The 7372-nt window shown below is 47.1% G+C and overlaps 2 protein-coding genes across 3 annotated transcripts in view; one reads left to right on the top strand and one right to left on the bottom strand.

Annotated features, from left to right (window-relative positions):
• N4bp2 (NEDD4 binding protein 2) overlaps positions 1-2350 on the bottom strand; it is a 330918-nt gene extending 328568 nt beyond the window's left edge. The window contains exon 1 of the mRNA XM_050149857.1: positions 2335-2350. The gene's annotated coding sequence lies outside the window, so the exon portion shown is untranslated. The remainder of the gene's footprint in view (positions 1-2334) is intronic.
• Positions 2351-2836: 486 nt separating this feature from the next.
• The window catches only part of Smim14 (small integral membrane protein 14), a 45810-nt gene continuing 41274 nt past the window's right edge, over positions 2837-7372 (top strand). Inside the window, exon 1 of one of the 2 annotated variants that reach the window (XM_050149890.1) lies at positions 2837-3044. The gene's annotated coding sequence lies outside the window, so the exon portion shown is untranslated. Of the gene's footprint in view, positions 3045-3094; positions 3257-7372 lie in introns of those variants that run through there. The other variant, XM_050149891.1, reaches the window with a different exon arrangement.

Raw genomic sequence — 7372 nt, 5'->3', positions numbered from 1 at the left:
TAGGCAAAATTTTATGTGAATTATACTTCAGCAAGGATGTTAAAAATGAAAGAAATCTTAGGAAATTTATTCCAGTAAATTTAAATTTTAACAGCATAGACTTACGTAGAAGAAAAACAAGAAAGATGAATTGGGTACCCAGGGTGTGGTGGTGCACACCTTTAATCCCAGCACACAGAAGGCAGAGGCAGGTGGATCTCTGAGTTCTAGGTCAGCCTGATCTACAGAGTGAGTTCCAGGACAGCCAGGACTACACAGAGAAAGCCTGTCGTGAAAAAGAAAGAAATGTCAAGAGCATCCAACAGGATAGGAGCAAGTATGCTGTCTTTGGGGGCTGGTGAGATGGCTCAGGGGTTAAGAGCACCGACTGCTCTTCCAGAGGATGGTGGTTAAATTCCCAGCAGCCACGTGGCAGCTCAGGAACTGTCTGTGGCTCCAGTTCCAAGAGATTCGACACCCTTACACAGACATACCTGGAAGCAAAACACCAATGTACATAAAGTAAATTATAAAAGAAATGCTGCTTTCATAAAATGCTAGGATTACATGAAGTAGATAGTGTCACTTGGTGGTTGTAGAATCTCTGAAAATATTTTATGCAGATAGCAAAGAAAATAATAGAGGACTTTACAGAATAAAATAAAAATAAAACAGAAAAGTAGAGTGGTGTGTTTGCTTGGCAAGTGGACATCTGCTTCTCATCTATTCTTTTTAAATACAAAGTCTGTTTATTTTTCCTCTTTTGAAGATGGATATAGAAGATGTTCATTAGCTCCCATTCCCAATCAGCTGCCTAGAACAATCCTGCAACCATCTTTACAAAGGCCTGGCACATCTTCCTAGCCGCTGACAGGGTGCTTCATTGCAGGGGTTGTCTGGGCAGCGACCTCTCGGGCCTTCACAGGAGAACTGGACCGGGCCCTGGGTCAGCCACAGCCCTGGCATTGCCATCCCATGTGTGCCTCTGAAGCCTACCTGACACTCCCTTGGCAGAACTCAACTGTCACGTAGGGTAGGGGACCAAAGAGCAGAAACTGCCCAAGTGCCTTCAGCTCTCAGCTTCCCTCCTAGGCTAGGGCTCACGGTTGGATGCCAAGTCTCAGAAGCCTGGCTGTCGGGGTGCAGGTGCATGCTGGCCAAGTTCAGTGCAAGTTAGAAGTGTAGTGATGGATTCCAATTTTTTTGTTGTTATTGCTTTTGTTTTTCAAGATAAGTTCTTTGTGTTGCCCTGTCTGTCCTGGAACTTGATCCGTAGACCCGGGTGGCCTCGAACTCAGAGATCTGCCTATTTCTTCCTCTCAAATCCTGGGAATTAAAGGTGTACACCACCGCTGCTTTTTTTTTTTCTTCTGGTTTTTCTTTTGACAGGATTCTCTGTAAAACAGCCCTGGCTGTCCTGGAACTCACTCTGTAGATCAGACTGACCTCGAACTCACAGAGATCTACCTGCCTCTGCCTCCTGAGTGCTGGGATTAAAGGCCTGCACCACCACTGCCCAGCCAAATTTGTTTTTCTTAACTCAGTAACTGAGAATGAGGGTTTCTATTTTTTTGTTGTTGTTATTTATTTATTGTTCAGGGCAGGGCTTCTCTGAGTAGAGCTAGAACCTGTCCCAGACCATGCAGGCCTCTGCCTCCCGAGACTTGCACCACCACCGCCCGGCTTCAATGACTCTTTGTAGTTACATTGTAGCCAAGCCAGAGCTTCGGTGTTTGTTTTCTCGTGTTAATTGTAACCCTACCAAAGTGTGCAGACCCTACCTCATTAGAAACTATGAACCACGTAGCTGCATGCAGACTGGACAACACTGTTTTAAAGGGTCATGTTTCTTTGTTTCCGGTTTAACATATTAGGGAAGAAAAGTAGTTGCACGCAGATGTTTTCTCAAGTCATTATTTTTGTCCAGACTTTAAATTCTGATAAGTTTTTTCTTCTGTTTACTTATCACAATACTCTTAGTTTGTCCACAGTTCCTTGAACGTTAGACTACGTGCAGAATTAAGACTTCCCCAACTGCTTGCAGAGATGCTTTTGCTTACCAGGCCCCACACTTCCATTTGCTGTTTCCATACCTTTCTTGTTTCCTTACATAGGTGTGAAAAGTTGTCTTTGGATTGTTGAGATACTACTTCCTAGGCTCCCTAGCCCAAGTAAAGAAGCTACCTACTCTCCTTTGGCTTGGGTTCCTCTCATTTTTTTTTTTTTTACAAAAATTGAGATTCTATATTGCACTGGCTGACCTCGAATCCCACCTCCGCCCCCAACACACACACACACACACACACACGCGCGCGCGCGCGCGGTTTCTCTGTGTAGCCCTGGTTATCCAGGAACCACTGCCCCACCCCCAGTGCTGTTGCGTCACCACACCTGGCTTCTGACACCTTAACGTTAAAGCCGAGCTTCATTTAGGTCTGCTTTCCCGGCCCAACACTGTTTGGAGCGTCATCGGGATCACTCAAACCCCCACGGTGGAGGCGCTTCTGTCATCTGCGAGTTCCGATGTTCACGTGGGTTACCACCTCTGCAGGTAGACCGGGTCTCAGCCGACACCAATTCACGCGCACCTCCACCTACGTGTGACTAAACACTGCGGAGGACGGAAGCCAGTCCCGCAGCACGCGGACGCAGACGTCGGACGACGGTAAACACACGGAGACGACGTGGGACAATCCGACGGGCCCCGCGCCCTTCCTTCACAGTGCAGCAGCCCCACCCCTCCCCACCGGAACTCCCCCCTCCGCGCTCGGCGCGCCCACGCACGTCATCGCCGAAGCTGCGGGAGCCGGCCCCCCCTCCGCCGCCGGCGGCCAGCGCGACACGCGCATGCTCACTCGGCGGGGTCACGGGCGGCTCGGGGCGCTGCAATCTGTTGCGCCGCCCTCGGGAGCCGGCAGATCCGGGTCTCGTGGCTAAGAGTGACGTGGTCTGTGGAATCCAAACAGAGGGGAGGAGGCCGGCGGCGGCCAGCAGCAGCGGCAGCGACAGCGGCGTCCGGAACGCTCCCGGCTGCCACCCTCCCCGCCCGCCGCTTGTTTGGGCGGGTGAGTGTCCCCCTGGCCCACCACCCTCCTCGGCGACCGTCTTCGCGTCGTCGCTTCTATTTCTATGCCCGCGCGCTCCCGGGGACCGCTGCGACAGAGAGGGCAGCTCCGGCTGGGCGCTGTACCCGGGGAGCCCGCGGCCGCCGGCCGGGCAGCCTGCAGCTGGGCTGGACGGGCACTCGCACTCCGGGCGCTCTCACTTTCGGGGCCCGGTAGGCAGCATGGGCGTGCAGGGATTTGGGGGACAGTAACCCCGAAAGTCGGGCGGTAGCGTTCGCCTGATGGGTCCTATGAAGTCACCCGGACGCGGGCCTTTGTTGTGGTGTCTGATAGCTGCCATCCTGAAAGCCACAGCTCCTTTTAGCCTCCATTGTGCTGCGGATTTAAAAGAGTCCCCTTTCCTGTGGGCTCTGTATATGGGGAGCTGGGCTGGAAATGAGCAGGTAGCGGTAACACCGTTATTGGAAGGAATGCAGGGCGATAGCCTGGCAAGGGCTTGAGATCCGAGTCGCTGCTTAAAGCCGAAGTTTTCTGAAGTAGCTGTTTAAACGTTGGGATTTTAGCCAAGATGATACTTTCTAACCGTAGAGAGGCGGCAGGATGTTTTTAGTTGCCCCAGTTGGAAAAACAGAGAATGTGGTCTTAATGGAATGCCTTGGGTTTGCGTCTGGAGCGCAGGATGAGCCCCAGGAAGCATTTATACCTGCATTTGTAGAAGAGACCCACCCGATCTTTTTGCTGTCTTGTCAGGAACTGCTAGCAGCTTTTCGTACAACAATTTGGAAAAGCTGCAATTTTCCAAGTGTTTAGTCTGGAGACGCTTAGGAGGCATTCTTGCTGCCCTGGTCTGATGTGGAGGTTAGGGAAAGCAGCTGCTTGCGCTTCAGCGCTTCAGGTGACTCAACGCTCACGCAGATTCCTTTAGTGTGGTCGCCCACCCTTCTGCTGCCCTCTGTACTCAGACCAGAAACCAAACTTGGGTGACCCAACGCGGTTTAAAAAGGGACATCTTCCCCCCTCCAAGATCCTTTAGTGGAAGTGTTTCTGTGGTAAGCGGTAGGAAAGAACGGAAAAAAAAAAAAAAAAGTCTGATTGCTTTCCATCAAATCTGGGAAGAATTCTTCGGAATTTAGATTCTTTCTTTGAAGTGCATGTCCTAGGGCAGTTATTTTCCTTCTGTGTAGGGCATGGGCTTTTTTTAAATTTTATTTTTACCATATTTGGAATGCTCTTGCTACAGATAAAGGGAATTTTGTTTTTTGTTTGTTTTGTTTTTGCACTTCTCCCTTTTTAGCTTAAAAGAAAATAAACCCTTTGTACTATCCTAAAACATTATTTTTGCTTGTACGAAATGTTTTTTTGATGAGTGGAGAAAATGTTAGACGTACATGAGGAGAAAATAATAATTCTGCCACTCAACTTCCCAGATGTTAGTTTATATTCTTCCAAATACTTTTGCATTTGTTTTATAAAAATATGCTATCGTGCTGCATTTGCTTTTTTGTTTTGTTTTTGTTTTTTGGAGACAGGGTTTCTCTGTGTAGCCTCGGCTGTTCTGGAACTCACTCTGTGGACCAGACTGACCTGAGCTCACAAAGATCTGTCTGCCTCAGCCTCCCAAGTGCTGGGATTAAAGGCGAGTACCACCACTGCATTGTTTTTTAAAAAATAAATTTATTCATTTTGACTTAATGTATATGGGTATTTTGCCTATATTATGTCTGTGCACCTTGTGTGTTCCTGAGTGCCCAGGAGGTGTTAAATTCATGGGACTGGAGTTACAAGTGCTGGGAACCGAACCCAGGTTCTCTGCAAGAGCAGCTAATGCTCTTAACTCTGGAGCCATCCTTCCCCCAACCATGCATTTGCTTTTTTCTGTGGGCTTCTTATACTGGTGCTCTCTCTGTCTCTTTCTTTCTTCTTTTTGGTTTTACAAGACAGGGTTTCACTGTAGCTTTGGAGCCTGTTCTGGAACTAGCTCCTCAAACCAGGCTGGCCTCAAACTCACAGAGATCCGCCTGCCTCTGCCTCCCAAGTGCTGGGATTAAAGGCATACGCCACCATTGCTCGGCAATTTTTATTTTTATTTTTTTATGTTTTAGAGACATGGTTTCTCTATGTAGAGATTGCTGGCTGTCTTGGAGCTTACTCTAGACCAGGCTGATCTCAAACTCGGAGATTCACCCTTAAAGACATGTGCCACCGACTCCCTGCAACTGCCACCCCCCAAAATAAATAATTCTTTCTATCTGTCTGTCTATCTATCCATTCATTCATTTTTTGCAGCTATGGACTGTGGACCTTTTCAGGTAAAATCCACAGTTGAAAAAAACAATATTTTTTGTTTGTTTGTTTGAGTTTTGATTTTTTTAAACAGGGTTTTGAAAACTTGCTCTGTAGACCAGGCTGGCCTTGAGCTCACAGAGATCTGGCCGCCTCTGCCTCCCTAGTGCTGGGATTAAAGGTGTGCATTGTCTGTGCTACCACCCAGCAACAGCTATTAATGCTATGGTGCTGAAATTTTTCCTCCCATGTCTCTTTGGTGATGATGTTAGATTTAAGAACTCAATAGACATGGAATGGCATGTGAGGTTTCACTTGTTAAAGTCTCAAGGGATCGAGTGCAATGTGGAATTTGAGAAAAGTCTGATTTAGTAGTTCCAGTCAGGTAAATTTCTGTGCAGTCCCTAGTTACAGCATTCCAACTGCAGAGTAGCTGTTAGCACTCCATCCTCGAGGCCCTGGAGCTATTTTACTTTGCTCAGTGCACTTAATGTACTTCATTAGCATTGGGAGTGTGCTTTCTGGTACAGGGTTTTTGTTCTTTCTAACCACTGATGCCAAAGGAGAATGCCCTCTTCACCCCAGTTTCAAAGGCTAAGTACCATGAAGTATCCTAAATCTGCTAATGCAATTCGGGCTTCTGTCTTAGAAGCGTTCTTAAGACCTATGAGTCTCTATTGTCATTATCTCCTGAGTAACTGATTCCACAGGCTTAGCACACTCTGACTCGGTTCAGTTTTCATTAATTTTTACAAGTCTTTTTTTTTTCACAAAATTTTTACATTTGTGAAATGTGCATCTGTGTGTGTGTGTGTGTGTGTGTGTGTGTGTGTGCATGTGCATCTGTGTGCCAAAGGAAGCCAGAGGAGAATATTGGACTCCCTTGTGATGGAGCGGTTGTGAGTTTGGTTATGACCTAATGCCAGACAAGGAGATTAGGAACCAAACTGGGTCTTTTGGACAAGTAGCAAGTGCTCTTAATGGCTGAGCCATTTCTCCAGCCCCTTTAATTAAAAGAAGTTATAGCACACTGTATGTATTCTTTCCTCACCCTGGTGCCGCCATCCTTGCTAGACTGTCCCCATCAACGGAAGTAACTTCCTGGCCTCTCTTCAACATCGGCTGCTTACTGTGCTTTCTCCCATCGCAACCTAGGAGATTCCTTACAATGTAAGTTAGATTGTCGCACACACAGAGATTCACACATGCACACACTCCTCCTCGCCTCTGCCTTCCTTTCTTACCATGCTTGTGTGTCTGTACTGGAGTCTGGCTGCATCAGAATATTTCCGCTTTCCATCCCTTTTGTTGTGTGTGATGCTAGTGTTGGAGCTGCCTTAAGGTCTTCGCTCTTCCTGTACCCTGGGGCCTCAGTATTCTCCTGGTTTGCTGTAGCCAATTCATTTCTGTAATTCAGGTTGTAGCTCAGATGTCGGCTTTCCCGAGAAATGATATCATTTCTCTATTCTTCTTCTTTTTTTTTTTCATTTTATTCACAGCATTTCCTACTACGTGGATTGCCTTAATTTCAGGTTTTTTTTTTTTTTTTCTACTTCAAGCTGGAAGGTGGTGTGGACGCCTTTCACCCTAGCTCTTGGGAGGCAGAGGCAGGTGGATCTCAGTGAGTTCAAGGCCAGCCTGGTCTACAGGTTAAGTTACTGGACAGCCAGGCCTACATAGAGCAACCCTGTCTCAAGGGATAAATTCTGCGGCTGATGGCAGTGCTTCAGGTTTGTATACTGGAACTCTGGCTGTTGGCTGGGTGAACTTGTGGACGTACGTATCTGTGCTCTTCTTTAGGCCTGTTCTTTCTCAGAAGACTAATGTTCAGCTTCTTATAGGACACTTTTAATCCTTGGTGTTTGAGTCAGAAAACATCCTCATTCTATTTTAGACCTGTGGAACCTTAGAGAGATTGGTTCCCAGAATCTGTATTCTCCTCCAATCCACTTTTCTGTAGTGTTGGAAATTTAACCTAGGCCTTTGTGCCCAGACCTTGGCTATAACTTTTTGTTATGTTTTATGTTTTTTTTTTTTTTTTTTTT

The sequence above is a fragment of the Alexandromys fortis genome, unplaced genomic scaffold, assembly GCF_014885135.2.
Source record: "Alexandromys fortis isolate MF-2015 unplaced genomic scaffold, M_Fortis_MF-2015_v1.1 scaffold_0, whole genome shotgun sequence".
In the NCBI taxonomy this organism is placed as follows: Eukaryota; Metazoa; Chordata; class Mammalia; order Rodentia; family Cricetidae; genus Alexandromys; species Alexandromys fortis.
This window is presented reverse-complemented; position numbering and strand designations above follow the sequence as displayed.